This window comes from Triturus cristatus, chromosome 10 (assembly GCF_964204655.1).
Source record: "Triturus cristatus chromosome 10, aTriCri1.1, whole genome shotgun sequence".
In the NCBI taxonomy this organism is placed as follows: Eukaryota; Metazoa; Chordata; class Amphibia; order Caudata; family Salamandridae; genus Triturus; species Triturus cristatus.
Window position 1 is genome coordinate 673,761,595 of NC_140593.1, and position 16,616 is coordinate 673,778,210.

General features: G+C 43.5%; 1 protein-coding gene and 1 long non-coding RNA gene across 3 annotated transcripts in view; one reads left to right on the forward strand and one right to left on the reverse strand.

Annotated features, from left to right (window-relative positions):
* Positions 1-16,616, reverse strand: part of LOC146789882 (uncharacterized) — a 210,644-nt gene that overhangs the window by 90,303 nt on the left and 103,725 nt on the right. The window lies entirely within an intron of this gene.
* The window catches only part of LOC146789884 (uncharacterized), a 37,436-nt gene continuing 33,338 nt past the window's right edge, over positions 12,519-16,616 (forward strand). Inside the window, exon 1 of the long non-coding RNA XR_014969487.1 lies at positions 12,519-12,659. This is a non-coding gene — a long non-coding RNA (uncharacterized LOC146789884). The remainder of the gene's footprint in view (positions 12,660-16,616) is intronic.

The following is a 16,616-nucleotide window of genomic DNA, read 5'->3' on the forward strand; positions in this document are numbered from 1 at the left end:
AAAATGGCGGCCGCCGCTTCCTGGTTTCGGCCGATTCGAATGTTTACTAAGATCTATGGGCCAATCAGAATCTCCTTCGCGCACGCCATGTTTCTTCCGTACGCTTACCGTAAGCTTACCGTACGCGTACCCCGTGATTTTTAAAAAAAATCAATAAATGTTTGTTTTGTACTTTACAGTCCTTCTTTGACCCCCTCACAAATGTAAGGGGGTCTGTAACTCTCCTCATTGCCCCCTTTTCTTGTTTTCACTCTTTTTTTTTCAGAGTGAAACACAGAAAATGGCGGCCGCCGCTTCCTGGTTTCGGCCGATTCGAATGTTTACTAAGATCTAAGAGCCAATCAGAATCGCGCTCGCGCACGCCACCGTACGCTTACCGTAAGCGTACGGTAAGCGTACCGTAAGCGGGCTCAGATATATATATTGATTTAAAGGCTATTTTCTCAGAATCTACTGAACAGATTTACACCAAACCTACAAAAGGCACTTCCTTGACCTAGGGACTACCTCTCTGCCAAATTTTGAGTAATTCTGTTCAGCCGTTCGGGCTGTAGCTCGTTCTAAAGGTCCTATGGAAAAATGCATGGGAAAAACGCGTTTTGGGACCCCCCTTTTATCTCAGCCCCCGCTTGACGGATCCCCCCGAGACTTTCAGGGTAGGAGCGGAGCGTAGCGCCCCACCTATTTTGAGAAATTCGCGAGGATTCGTCGACTGGCGCCAAAGTTATTCAAAATAGAATGTTGAGGTTTTCCTATGGAAACGTGGTCCTAACTATAACTACCTACTGGCGACCGCCAGTAGGTAATATATATATATATATATATATATACACACACACACACACACACATATTACCTACTGGCGGTCGCCAGTAGGTAGTTATAGTTAGGACCCCTTTTCCATAGGAAAACCTCAACATTCTATTTTGAATAACTTTGGCGCCGGTCGATGAATCCTCGCGAATTTCTCAAAATAGGTGGGGCGCTACGCTCCGCTCCTACCCTGAAAGTCTCGGGGGGATTCGTCAAGCGGGGGCTGAGATAAAAGGGGGGTCCCAAAACGCGTTTTTCCCATGCATTTTTCCATAGGACCTTTAGAACGAGCTACAGCCCGAACGGCTGAACAGAATTACTAGAAATTTGGCAGAGAGGTAGTCCCTAGGTCAAGGAAGTGCCTTTTGTAGGTTTGGTGTAAATCTGTTCAGTAGATTCTGAGAAAATAGCCTTTAAATCAATATATATATCTGAGCCCGCTTACGGTACGCTTACCGTACGCTTACCGTAAGCGTACGGTGGCGTGCGCGAGCGCGATTCTGATTGGCTCTTAGATCTTAGTAAACATTCGAATCGGCCGAAACCAGGAAGCGGCGGCCGCCATTTTGTCTCTCGCACTGAGTGTTGTTTATCAAACAAGATGGCCAAAAACATGTTACGGGGCTGTTTTGACAACTCCCTCCCACATAGTCATGTTGAGGGAGTCCCCAAACATCCCCCAAGAGCAAAAACGGTTTTATTTTTTTTTCGGCAATTTCGCCGAGTACGCTTACCGTACGCTTACCGTAAGCGTACGGTAAAAAAAAAAAAAAAAAACACTTTCCACACTTACCCAACCCCCTGTGCTTTTGGTGGCCACAGGCCACCAAATGTACAGGGCTTATTAATAGGTAAAAAAAACTAAATTTTGGCAACATGAAATTATAAAATCGAAATAAAAAAAACACTATCCACATTGACCCCACCCCCTGTGCTTTTGGTGGCCGAAGGCCACCAAATGTACAGGGCTTATTAAAGTTGATAAAAACCGTGCACGGAACGAACTGCGTTAAGTGGGCGCGCACGCCTCGAATGGCGTAAAGTAACTTAGCATTTAAAAAACCGTACAAATTCACTGAAAAAACCATAGGTTTCACACACGTTATAGTTAGGAATTAGCATTTAAAAAACCTTGCAAATTCACTGAAAAAACCATAGGTTTCACACATGTTATAGTTAGCGGAAATTTTACTGATAAAAAACCAGTGAAATTGCCCCGTTATAGTTAGTGCTGGCAACTATAACTCACGCGACCGCAATCTTCTGCTGATGACATATGTGTCTTTATGAAAAAAAAATATTTGTAATATATGTATAGCTAAAAATGTATGGAAGAAGACATGGGCAAATAAGTGTCTAAATACAGTATTAGCATCAGCAGAGGATTGCGGTCGCGTGAGTTATAGTTGCCAGCACTAACTATAACGGGGCAATTTCACTGGTTTTTTATCAGTAAAATTTCCGCTAACTATAACATGTGTGAAACCTATGGTTTTTTCAGTGAATATTATATATATATATATATATATATATTATCTACTGGCGGTCGCCAGTAGATAGTTATAGTTAGGACCCTGTTTCCATAGGAAATCCGAAACATTCTATTTGGAATAACTTTGGCGCCGGTCGACGAATCCTCGCGAAATTTTCAAAACTAATGGGGCGCTACGCTCCGCTCCTACCCTGAAAGTCTCGGGGTGATTCGTCGAGCGGGGGCTGAGAAAAAAGGGGGGTCCCAAAACGCATTTTCCCGATGCATTTTTCCATAGGACCTTTAGACACAGCTACAGCCCGAACGGCTGAACAGAATTACTTGTAATTTGGCAGAGAGGTAGTCCGCAGGTCAAGGAAGTGCCTTTTGTAGGTCTGGTGTAAATCTGTTCAGTAGTTTCTGAGAAAATAGCATTTAAATCAATATATATATCTGTAAGCGCGCTCCGTGCGCTTACGGTAAGCTTACCGTACGCGTACGGTGACGTGCGCGAGCGCGATTCTGATTGGTTGTTAGATCAAAGTAAACATTCGAATCGGTCGAAACCAGGAAGTATCGGCCGCCATTTTCTGTCTCTCGCACTGAAAAACAAAGGTTAATAACATGAAAAGGGGGCAACGAAGAGAGTTGCAGACCCCCTAGCGTTCGTCAGGGGGTTCACAAGGGATCAAAAAGTATGAAAAATAAATTTAATAATTTTTTTTAAAAATCGGGGATTGCGCGAACGGTAAGCTTACCGTACGCGTACGGTAAAAAAAAATAAAAAAAATAAAAAATTAACAATCACATTTAATATATAAATCTAAGGACCCCCAAGGGAGAAAAAACAATTGATATTTTGAAAAAAATGGCGTGGCGTGCACGGTACGAAATGCGCAAGGTGGGCGCTCGGTGCGCGAAGCGCACCGAGTGCCCATAGCGCGCGCACGGTGCGAGAAGCGCACCGTGCGCGCAAAAATTAACAATAAATAGATAACTTAGCATTTAAAAAACCGTACAAATTCACTGAAAAAACCATAGGTTTCACACACGTTATAGTTAGGAATTAGCATTTAAAAAACCTTGCAAATTCACTTAAAAAACCATAGGTTTCACACAAGTTATAGTTAGCTGTACATTTTACTCGTAAAAAACCAATGAAATTCCACGTTATAGTTAGATCAGGTAACTATAACTTGCGCGACCGCAATCCACTGCTGATGATGTCACATATTACATCACTCATGACATGGTCAGTGACATCACTCATCACATCAATGATGACATCTCAAATGACACATTGTGGATTGCGGTCGCGCAAGTTATAGTTACCTGATCTAACTATAACGTGGAATTTCATTGGTTTTTTACGAGTAAAATGTACAGCTAACTATAACTTGTGTGAAACCTATGGTTTTTTAAGTGAATATATATATATATATATATATATTCACTGAAAAAACCATAGGTTTCACACATGTTATAGTTAGCTGGACATTTCTCTCATACAAAACCAATGAAATTCCCCCGTTATAGTTAGTTCAGCTAACTATAACTCGCGCGCCCGCAATGCACTGCTGATGACGTCACATATTACATCACTCATGACATGGTCAGTGACATCACTTATGACATCACTGATGACATCTCAAATGACATCACTGATGACATCACTGATGACATCATCCAGTGAATGTGTGTTTTTCTGAAAATTAAATATGTTTTATATATGTATATCTCAAGGTTGATGGAAGAATAAATGGGTATATAAGTGTCTAAATGGATGATTTGTTTTTGAAAAATTGATTGTGTAACTGACTGATTAAGTGTATCATAGTGAATACATGGCTTAGTGAGTAATGTTTAAATATGTAAATATCTGTATCAGTCTCTCACTTTGTGTATAAGTGGCTGCATGGGTTGGTGAGTAGCTACATGGGTGTCTATATAGGTTATTAGTTGGTTTTTTGAGTATCAGTCTGAGTGTCTGCATGGTTCGGTGGGGGGTATTACGTAGTGCATAGGTGCATGAATGAGTGACTCACTGTTTGTATGTGTTGAAGACAGCATGTGTGCAGGACTGTATGGGTGGATGAGTGTGTGCATGGGTGTGTTAGTGAGTGATAGACTGTCTCAATAGTGTCTTTATGAGTAACTACATGTGTTTTAAACTTGTATATGTGACTATCGGTGTATATAAGTGAGTAGATGTGAGAGTGAGAGATTGAAAGAGTTCTTGTATGAATAAGTATGTGTTTCTATAAGTGATTGTTTAAAAGACTAAGTATGTGTAAGTTTCCATAGAAGTAAGTGTGGTGGTGTGTGTATAACTGTATATGCAAGTAAATGTATGTTTGATTCTTTATTAGCATGAGTGACAATGTGTGTGAGTAACTCTATGGATGAGTGGCATTGTGTAACAGGATGTATAGGTGTATGAGTATATATGATGAGTGAGTACATGTATGAGTGAAATTTTAGGACTGTTGGTGAATGAGTGGATGTGTATGTGGATCTTAGAATTACTGAATAGGTTGTTGTAACTGGTATTGGTATGTCCATTGTTTTGTAAATTTTAGTCTCTATTTTTTAATGTGTGTATCAAAGGTTATATTAGAGTGAGAGGAGGTCTGCCACTCTATCACAAGGATGATGTCATCAGTGATGTCATGAGTGATGTCATTTGAGATGTCATCAGTGATGTCATGAGTGATGTCACTGACCATGTCATTAATGATGTAATATGTGACGTCATCAGCAGTGCATTGCGGGCGCGCGAGTTATAGTTAGCTGAACTAACTATAACGGGGGAATTTCATTGGTTTTGTATGAGAGAAATGTCCAGCTAACTATAACATGTGTGAAACCTATGGTTTTTTCAGTGAATATATATATATATATATATATATATATATATATAAAAATATATATATATATATATATATATATAATAAAACATAAAAAATATGTAATTCAATTTGTAAAACAAACATGTGACCACCAGGCTCACAGTAGCAGAAATACCTTTACTTTCCACTTTGCATGCTCTGCGCAATGACCCTATTGAAGCCAACGGTCGTATGCCTAATACACAAGATATAGCTAACTCGGAGAATATCATTGTTTCAGCACCAGGCCAAAGCCCATTTGAGGCACCATCTTCTTTTGTTCCAGTGATGCCTCGTGATGCGTTGGATATTTTCCATGAACGCATCACAGATGAACTGAAAAGATTATATCGGAAATCAATCAAGGACAATAACAAAAAACCTAATCACAAGGCTACTCAATACCTCCAACTACTGGCCAAATTAAAAAACAATGAAACGGTTGTGATTAATAATTCCGACAAGGGAAGCAACATAGTTTTATGAGGAAAGGAACAATACAGAGAGGAAGCATATCGACACATCAATGATATGGACTGTTATGAACTATCTAATGCTTCAGAGGTCAGGAAAATTAGCAGGCAATACAAAGATGAGCTCAAAAACATGGAAAAGGGAAGGCCTCATCACCAAAGATGAATTCAAGTTTCTGTATAATGAATTTCCGACAATTACCTACAAGAACATGTAGTTAATTTACCCACATACCTAAGAGATACAAAGGATTTTCTAGTTAAATTAAATGCATTGCAATAGTCTAACATTTTTTTTTTAAACATATTTTATTTGTCGATTGTATATATATATATATATATATATATATATATATATATATATATATATATATATATATATATATATATATATATATATATTACAGCACCCTGGGTATCAGGGTCATCAATGAAATCACATTGCATTATGTCACTAAAGCATTCAATTTGTATGCCTGCCATTCAGCAATGCCACAAAATTATATCCCGAACAGTAACAAACACCCCCAAACACCCCCCACCCTGTCCCCTGCGTCGCACCATGTCCATATATTCCCCACCACAGCCTTAAAGTCCTGCTGTCACGTCATATCTCGATAACATAGATCCCCCCCGTCTTCCCCCCCGGCCTGGCGCCCCTCCAGCCTGACCAGTCTCAAAAATTATCCCCATAAATGATCCTCTTCCTCCACTGGTTGCTCCAGCCACAGCCCCCGGTAATCTGCCCATCTTTTCCATATTTTATAGTGTTTGCGTGGACATCCCCGAGCCACAAATATGGGCTGTTCCAGACCCATACAGAAGTCTAGGCCGTTTTTCCATGCGGTCACCGATGGAGCTCGAGGTGCCTTCCATGCTCTAGCGATGTCCCGCTTTGCTAGTGTAAGGCCAAGCCGCAGTACATGCCGCTTATATATATTACCCCCAATGCCCTCCATGACATGCAGCAGTGCAATTCGTGGCATTCGTGGGATTGCCCACCCCAGTACCTCGGACAGGCAGGTAATTACCCCCCTCCAGAACCGGTCTAAGGCAGGGCAGTGCCAAGTGGTATGGAGAAATGTTCTTTCCTCCTGGCCACACCTGAGGCAATCCGGAGCGGCAATCATGCCCGCTCGGAACAGTCTGGCCCAGGTGAAGTAAACCCTATGCAGATATTTGAATTGTATGAGGCGCAGGCGCATCGCTATAGCCGCTTCCCTAGGAGCCGCCAGGGCCTCCCTCCAGTCTTCCTCATCTAGGGCACCTTCGTCAGACTCCCAATCTCCCCGCAACTTCCGGAGCTTTCTAGAGCAATGGATAACTAAGGCCTGATAGATCCTGGAGATCTTTTTGGTCTCCAGGTCCCCCATAAAGAGTCTTGCTTCCAACGGACTAAACTCAGGGAGGGATGTCAGACCCTCCAGGCTAGGGGACAGTGCATGGCGCAGCTGGAGATATCTATAGAACTGTAAGTGGGGCATAGAGAATTCTCTTTAAGTCCTGGAATGATTTAAGCGTTGTGCCACTCATAACGTCTCCAAATGTCGAGATGCCAATGTCATCCCATCCGCGGAAGCCCCTTAGCGCCACCAGGTCTTGGAAGCGCCCATTGTTCCAGAGGGGGGTCTCTTCGGTCAAGACATTCCACCAGCCCATCCGACGCAGTGCTTGCCGCCAGATCAGGAAAACCACTCACGTGGCTGACGGAATGCTGCTGCGCACTTGCGCCGAGTACAGGATGGTGTGTAGTGTGTTAGATCCCATAAGCAGCCGCTCCAATGCGTACGCCGGGTCCCTCCTATCCCCATACCACCACTCATTGAGAACGAGGAGATGCGAGGCCTGGTAATAAGACAGGACATACGAGGACGCAATTCCCCCACAATACGAGGATAGAAAACATGTTCTAAGGGCCACTCGCACTTTACCCCCCTCCCACAGTAACTGCCCCTACACTGAATTCACCTGCCGGAACCATCGAGGCGGGATCGGATATGGATAGTTTTGCAGTTTGAATAGTAGCCTAGGCAGCGCCACCATCTTAAATATGGCCGACCTGCCATACAGCGTCAGTGGCATTCGAGCCCAGGTCTTGAGATCCGAGCGGATCCTCTCCCACACCGGCGCTATGTTGCGGTCCAAAGAAAGCGCTGGATCCTCCGAAAGGAACACCCAAGTATTTCAGCCCTCCCGCAGCCAGCTGAATATCCCTCGCCCACGCACCGGGCCTCGAGCGGTCCCCCAGAATCCACAGTGTAGATTTGCGAGGATTCATGTAAAGTCCCGACGTCTCCCCAAAGATCTGCATAATCCGTAGGAGTCGCGGCCCCGACACATCTAGCTCCGTAAGGAAAAACAGGACGTCATCCGCATATAATGCGATTCTGTCCGACACCTCCGGAGACCACTCAAAACCTCGGACCTGCACATCCATACGCACCCACGCCGCCAGCAGTTCCATCGCCAGCGCGAACAGGTATGGGGACAGAGGGCATCCCTGCCGCGTACCCCGCTGTATGGGAAAGAAAGTAGATGCCGCCCCCGCCACCCGCACCGTCAAGTCTGTATAGAGGAGCCCGATATAGGAAAGAAAGCGCAGGCCCAGATTGAGTCAGCGCAGTAAAGCAAACATGTATACCCAACTCAAAGAATCAAAGGCCCTATCCATGTCTGCCAACAGGAGCGCCGCCTGCTCCCCGGTTTGTCGAACCGTCGCCACCGTCACGTGCGCCCGCCTTATATTGTGTCTGGTGGCCCTCTTGGGCATGAACCCTGCCTGATCAGGGTGTATAAGAGCCGATATGTGGGGCAGAAGGCGATTGGCCAATGCCTTGGCCAGGATCTTTGCCTCCACATTAAGGAGGGAGATAGGGCGATACGAGGCCCGTTGATCCGGGGGCCGGCCGGGTTTGAGAAATACCACCACTTCTGCGTGTCTCCAGTCTGGGGGGAGCATGCCCCTCTCCCTGGCCTCCTCCACCACGGCCCGATAATATGGGGCCAGTTGTGTGTTATAGCGTTTGAAAAATTCGCTCAGGAACCCATTGGGCCCAGGCACCTTCCCTGAATTAAGTTCCCCCAAGGCTGTGCCGAGCTCCTCCTCCATTAACGGAAGCTCCAAGCGATCCCGCACTTCATCAGATACCGGTTTAGGGGGTAGATCAGCTAAGAATTGATCAACGGTGGCCGCTGGCAGGCATTCCCGGGGGACATAAAGATCTGCATAATAGGCAGCAAAACTTTCGGCTATAAGGAGTTGGTCTGTGATCGGTGCCCCTTTATCATCCAATAAGCCCGGGAGGGCCTGGGCATGGAAGGCACCCTGGCAGAGCCGATAGATCATTTTCCCGGACTTGTCCCCCCACTGGTATATTCTGCTACGTGTCGCCAGCCAAGTCTGGCGAGCTTCATCCATAAAAAGGGCTGCGCAAGACTGCTGGGCCTGGAGCAGTTGCCTCACCAGCAGTTCTCCCTCTTCCCTGGCCTGAGGTTCGAGTGCCTCAGTGGAGGCCTCCGCTCGCGTCAGCTCTTCCCTGCGCTTGCTGCGGGCCACCGAACACTAGGAGATATCCACACCTCGTAGAGTGGGCTTTAAGGCCTCCCACAAGGACCCAACACTAGACACCGATCCCTCATTTGAAGTGAAGTAATGGGCAATGGCTTCCCTCATATTAGTCTAACAAATTTTTGCTCTTAACTCTTGATATCACCTCCCTGTACACGAGCATAAGACACAGTGATGGTTTAAATGCAGTTAACCACTATTTAAAACGAAGATGTATTTCTATGTACAAGCACAACATCATGCTGTTGAGAATGATACATTGGTGTCTGAACAACAATATGTTCACGTTTGATGGAAACATATTTAGGCAAAAACAGGGTGTGGCCATGGGGGCATGCTTCTCCCCCAGCTATGCGTGCTTGCACGTAGGCTGGTGGGAGGAGCATGTCCTTCCGGTCGAGCATAGAGTTATTTTTGAAGAACATATAGTGAAAATGTGGAGGTACATTGATGATGTTTTTATCATATGGAAGGGAACACATGCTCAGGCAAAAAATGTTATTGATGCAATCAATTTTAATAACCTTAATTTGCATTTCACGGCACACATTGACCCTACAACCATCAATTTCCTTGACATCACAGTATACATAGAAAAGGGAGCTATCCAAACATGCCTCTATAGGAAACCTACAGCAGGCAATACATTACTGCATGCCACCAGTTTTCATCCCAAACACACTATTTCTAGCCTTCCTTATGGCGAGTTCTTGCGTATTCATAGAGTATGCAGCACCAGTGAGGCATTGGCACAAAATGCAGCCAGAGAAAGGTTCCTAGAGAGAGGATACAAGGCCAAAAAACTGGATGAAGCTATGAAAAAGGCCAACAACAGGGACAGACTGACATTACTGGAACCCAATGTGGGACCGTCTATTAACATCACCCCCCACCACCCCCCCAGGAAAGCACAGGAAATAGGGTGTGCCATGACAACACAGGATATGTCCCCTGCAGGTTTATAGCCACCTACAGTAGGTAGGCCAATGCTATCAAAAACATCATCAACACCCAGTGGCCTATAGTCCTCACTGATTTCACGCTCCAACAGATACTGCCCAGCAAACCCAACTTTACGTATCGTAAAGCCCACTCTATGCGCAGTGACCTTGTCAAAACTAGCCCAGAGTTAGACATCAGAAGCAGTTGGCTATCCCCCAACTTTTTAAGTGCAGCACTTGCCGTGCCTGCAAATTCAGGGTGAACACCACGGCTTATTCCACTGCTTTTTCTGATGTTTCTATTCAACTAAAAGGGCATTTCACATGTCGCACAGATTTTGCTGTATATGTCCTGTAGTGTAGGTGTGGATTACGCAACGTCGGTAGCACGAAACTGCAGGTATATGTGCGAATTCTGCAGCATTTGCGTGCGACAGTTAACTCTGACCCCACATACCCTGTCGCAAGACATATAAAATTGGAGCATAATAACAACTTACATTTTCTCCAATATTATGTCATAGACAGTGTACCCAGCAACAGAAGAGGGGGCAACAGAGAAAAGAAGCTGAGACAGTTGGAAACACAATACGTTGTTGAGCTCGACACGCAGGCTCCTCAGGGATTGAATATCTGTGATGATTTACATCACTTTCTATAGCTGTACAATAGTCTTTTAACTCAAAACCTACACGTGCTCGTCTTTTTTCAAAATAAATGCAACATGAAAAGAGGGTTTTAGTTATGCATTACAATACGTAAACTGGCATAGTTAAGTCAGGCTTGTATATAACTATTGTTTTTGTAAGACCAACGTAGAATCCTACTAATTATCACATAAACTAGTGGCTCTATTGGATTAATAGCTCCATACGTAATTTACTATTGCAGTTTATTGAAATGATTAATTCTATAATTCACATGCAGCCTTCTTTCACAGTTTTTAAGCTTCACGTTTTGCACTTTTTGCACTTTAAGCTTTTTTGCACATGTTTACAGTTCTTTGAGGTCTGCACACAGCACTTTATAGGGGAATGTAAACAACCTTCCGTTATGGGCCATTATCCATGTGGATCGTGTGTGGCATGTGCATTCACAGAACACACCAAAGAGATTGACTTGGGTATGCGCTACAAATGGGAACAGAGATCTCATACAAATTGCAATTCGGAAAGAGTGATCTATGTCATCAAATGCCCATGCCAACTTTTATACATAGGCATGACAGGGAGAAAAATAAAAGTACGTATCAACGAACATAGAAGCACCATCAGGAGAGCCATAACAGCTATCAAACTTACGGCACACTATGTAGAGAAGAAACACTCAGATAGTGATTTGTGGTGGTCTGTAATTGAAAAAGTTAAAGGAGATGGGAATATGTCCAGGACCCTTTTAGAACGGGAGCAAAGATGGGTCCACAGACTAAAGACCCACATAATTGGTCTTAACGACTATATTCCTTGGAATCAACTGAACAAAAATCGTTAGTTAAAAACCGCGTTGTAAGCATTACAATAACGCCCTCACTTCTGTGCCCATATGTGGATCTTTGTAAATACCAACCCTGTATGTAGTCAAATCATCTAAAAAAACTGAGGAATCGGATACTAGCATATGAAGGATCACTACATTTTAAGCAATCCCCTGTCCCTATCCAAGGAGAGATGCACAAATCATCAACATCCATACATACAGAAATATACATATATATATATATATATATATATTGTCTGTATAGGATATGGACATACAAATCAGATATAGGTGCACGCCTGGGCATATAGTTTTGCTACCAAATTACAAGTATGCATCACCACCCGATCATTAATTAATTTACTTCCCAGACATCTGCATCTACACGTAGCCCAGCATTAGTTTTATTTCCCTACCCGTGGGATTGAGAACGCCTGGTAGATCGGTGCGAGTGGAAGTTTTAAACAACCTATATTTGTTTATTTTGTTTAAAACAACTTTAACACGCTTCACTTCCCATAATAAATATCACCCTGGCGATCAATTGATTAACGCTGTCCACATCTTGTAGATACGAATCACAGTTTGGTTATAAAACTACAATTCCCACATGGCACACATTGGAGCATGCGCAGTATCTACAGGGTAGTGCTAATTAGAATCAACCATGAACACTCCAATTACGAGTTAACAAATACAAATAATGGTCGGGTCAAATACCACAATTCCCAAGCGATACGCGTTTTTTGTGTAGAATATACTAGGTATCCCTCACTAGATCCAACATATGACTAGCAATTAGATACTAACTACACTCAGTCAAAAAACTACAATTCCCACGCTGGACACACAAGCGCATGCGCAGTATCCACTTCCGCGTTACGCCTGGTCACGAGATCACGGATCCCGGAAGCAAAGAAATCAACAATCAAGACATGCTTAAATACGAAGGCAGCGGTTACAACAATGATTCCGAGCAGTGGGAACCCGACCGAATAGGTGCTGACACGGGGCAGGACCCTTGGTGGCGTGAGTAAACCGTAAATGTGTGATGGATGATTTTGAGAGAACGAGTTGGAATACACGAGTTGGCGCACGGTGTGTTTACCTTATTCTCGTTTTTTCCATCTTTTTCCTTACATATTGTGGCCATTACCTATGGGGCTGAACTTTTATCTTACCTCACGGCGACTTTCAAACCATCCCGACATTCGACCGTGAATTCATCAATGTAACTATATACTTGATACGAAAATATGCAGTGTGTGACTACAGGGCTACCCTATGTGTAGCGGTCCCACTAGAAGTATTTCCTCTCCTAAATTGGGGTGAGCGTTTTATAGAATTTAAGACTATATAAAGACTAGAGTGAATGTATAGGTGGTTTGTATGCATGAGAAAGGAGTGAAGTGTTTTAAACTCGTGGTGTCAATTTGGAAGTACTGACTTGAAATGTGATTTCAGATACACACGCATTTGGATGTATAATGACAGAATGCGGTATAGAACCACCACCGCACGAATATGACACCATAATAATGAGTGCATATAGAATGCGGAAAAACTCCGTCACAGTAAATTAGATGCACACAAATGGTAGTGTGTCACGAAAAGTGAGTGGTTATGCCTAAAATCACGCACACATTTTCTTCTTTTTGGCTTTCACGTATGATGATGTGGATTAAGCGGAGACACACACAATGTCCTGGTTGATATGTCTCGTTACCAAAAAGAATTGACACCCTATATATGTTGTTTGTCATTTTTATTTTTAGAGATGGAGTGATTTCAAATACGGAATACTATTTTTATAAGGAGCAGCTACCTGCCCTTACTACACCACAGCATAGGGAACTTCTCTTTTCCGACACGCAGGGGGCACCAGCCCTGATGAATGTCCGTGCACCCTTTATGGGGCATTAAGGACAGAAACATGTTGGCAATAGGGTCCTAGGACCATAATACCCCTAGTAACCCTTCTTGTTATATTTTAACATCAGTGCCGAACCCAAGAATAAAGGGATACTGGGGTTCGACACCGATTTTTAATCTTTATACCCCCTGGCCAAAAAATCATTTCATCAAGAGCTCCCTGGAATATTGGTTGAGCCCACCCTGACCTCTAGGAGTCAGGGTGTCCCAATGATGAAGCATGACACCACTAGGGTGTGTGAGGGAAAATATTAACAAAAGGACTTGCCTCCTTCCCCACGCATAGGTGGTGTTATTGACTTCAAATAGGGCATACCAACACCTGATCTGGTAGTAGAGGCTTCTACTGCTTATTGGCCCATTGCGGGAGTACTTATAGTGGTTTAGAATGTAAACAACCAACATGCACTTTAGACGAGCTTGGGATATATATTGGATTCTGCATTTCAAGTTACAGTATTTGTACTGTTATTAATTTTTACTCACGTTTTAACTGAATGCGATTTTAGGAAATTATAAACATCATGAGTTTCGAGTTTCCGTTTGTTCATGATCATTTTTTCAAACAAAACATATAGTATATATGCATTTGAGCATTTTAATCTATTATGTTCCAGTGGTAGATATATCGGCAATGTAAATTTCAAACATTCAACAATTAATGAATTGATGGTATGTCACAATATTTCCTTTTAAATGCCTGCATCTAGTTTTTACTAGTGCGCTTTTGTCTTTTCTAAATATCCAGTGCTTTTGTTGGTTAAGATTTTAAAACGGAATAGTATTTCCTCTAAGTCTATGCTGGCGGTAGACGCAATGTCACATGCTATAATGATTTCTAATTTAAACGTCACTAACTTGCTACGTGCTCATGTGATCAAGGCCACTGCGTTGGCCGAAACGAGTTATGTCCGAGCTGCACTTTGAAATGAAATAATAAATGCCATCACGGCAAGCAGTATCAGCATATTCAAGTTGTCCATCTCTCTGTTTGGTGCCTGGATGCACCTTCGAGTGGTAACTGTATATATCTATACATATATATATTATCTACTGGCGGTCGCCAGTAGATAGTTATAGTTAGGACCGTGTTTCCATAGGAAATCCGCAACATTCTATTTGGAATAACTTTGGCGCCGATTGACGAATCCTCGCGAAATTCTCAAAATAGGTGGGGCGCTCCGCTCCTTCCCTGAAAGTCTCGGGGGGATTCGTCAAGCGGGGGCTGAGAAACAGGGGGGGGTCCCAAAACGCGTTTTCCCCATGCATTTTTCCATAGGACCTTTAGTCCGTGCTACAGCCCGAACGGCTGAACAGAATTATTTGAAATTTGGCAGAGAGGTAGCCCTCAGGTCAGGGATGTGCCTTTTGAAGGTCTTGTGTAAATCTGTTCAGTATTTCCTGAGAAAATAGCATTGAAATCAATATATATATCTATAGGCGCGCTCCGAGCGCGTACCGTAAGCTTACCGTACGCGCACGCTGCTATGCGCGAGCGCGATTCTGATTGGTTGTTAGATCTTAGTAAACATTCGAATCGGTCGAAACCAGGAAGTGTCGGCCGCCATTTTGTTTCTCGCAGTCTGAGGGGGTGAAAAACAAAGGTGGAGAACGTGAAAAGGAGGCAGGCTGGACAGTTCCTGACCCCCTAGCCTTTGTCAGGGGGTCCCAGAAGGACCCCCAAGGGCAAAAATGAATTTTAATATTTTTTCGAAAAATCGCGGAATGCGAGTTGCGTACGCACACGGCGTAAACTGAAAAATTCCGCGAGAAAAAATCCCGCGAACTTCGCGTAATGCTTACGCGTACCATGCGCGCACGGCAAAAACATTTTTTCAAAAAGGAAAGCTTAAAAAAAAATAAAAAAAATTGTGAGGTAAGGTTGGCTCTTAAAAGAGCCCTTGGGTTCATACAGGGATGGAGGAAAGAAAGAATGGGAATATTATGAACGTCTACAAACGTGCTGGTCTATCCCATTGTTAATAAGGGAAACACTGGTCTCCCCAAAAACAATAAGACCACAACACCTTGTACACCTCATTGCAACCCTCCCAAATCGAGGGTTAATGTCCAGAGGAGCTGAAGAAGGTGATGCTCCCACCTCAGAGGAAGGGCTCAGCTGAGCTGCCGATTATGTACTCGGCTGAGCTTCTGAGGTTGGGCTCCGGTGACTTACTGAAGAGTTTTCTTCAGTATGTCGAGCATAGGTCCTGGGATGTTTATCCCTAAGGTGTCTCATCATAGAGTGATTTCCAAAGGAATACTTCTTCCTTGGATCTCCTCTAGATAAAACACGCTCACAAAGTCTGCAAGTGACCAATGGAGCATTGACCTTTTTCTGCCCCTCTGGAAAAGTAAAATACTCCCACACAAAAGAATCCTTTTGTTTCCTCCTTCTCTGTCTGATGATGGTGCTGCTAGGCTCACTCTCAGAAGAGGACTGCTCCTCTGCCATTGTATCTCAATGTCAATTCAGCTCCTTCTCCTAGGGGATCTCAAGCAGTAATGAGGGGAATGGGTGTGGTGTGGGAAGTTTCTGGAACTGAAAGTAGTTTCAACCAATGAAAAGTGTCCTTTGTGGATCACATGACCAACCGTGCGCGCTCCGTAAGCTTACGGTACGCGCTCGGAAACAAGTACGCATGCGCAAACGTGACGTAAATATGCGCTTACGGAGCGCGTACGTAGGACGCACTCGCGCATGCGCATTACACGCACCTGCGTAACCGCGACGTTGCTTCCGCGCAACGCGCATGCGTGTACGCGTACGTCATGTACGTATTACGTAAGCGCACCGTACTTATGACGTACGGAGCGCGTAGCGTCAGCTTACCGTACGCGCACGGCAAAAAATGCATAAAAAAAAAAAATACAAGTTTCAAGATAATAACTGTGATGTACAACTGTATGTAAAGATTAATTTTTAAAAAATTAACCATTCCATAATGCAGGATATAGTACATATAGTACATATATTATTTTATACATAGGTTGGATATGATTTTTTACCAAAAATCGCAAAAAAGAATTTGCATTTAAAAAACCGTACAAATT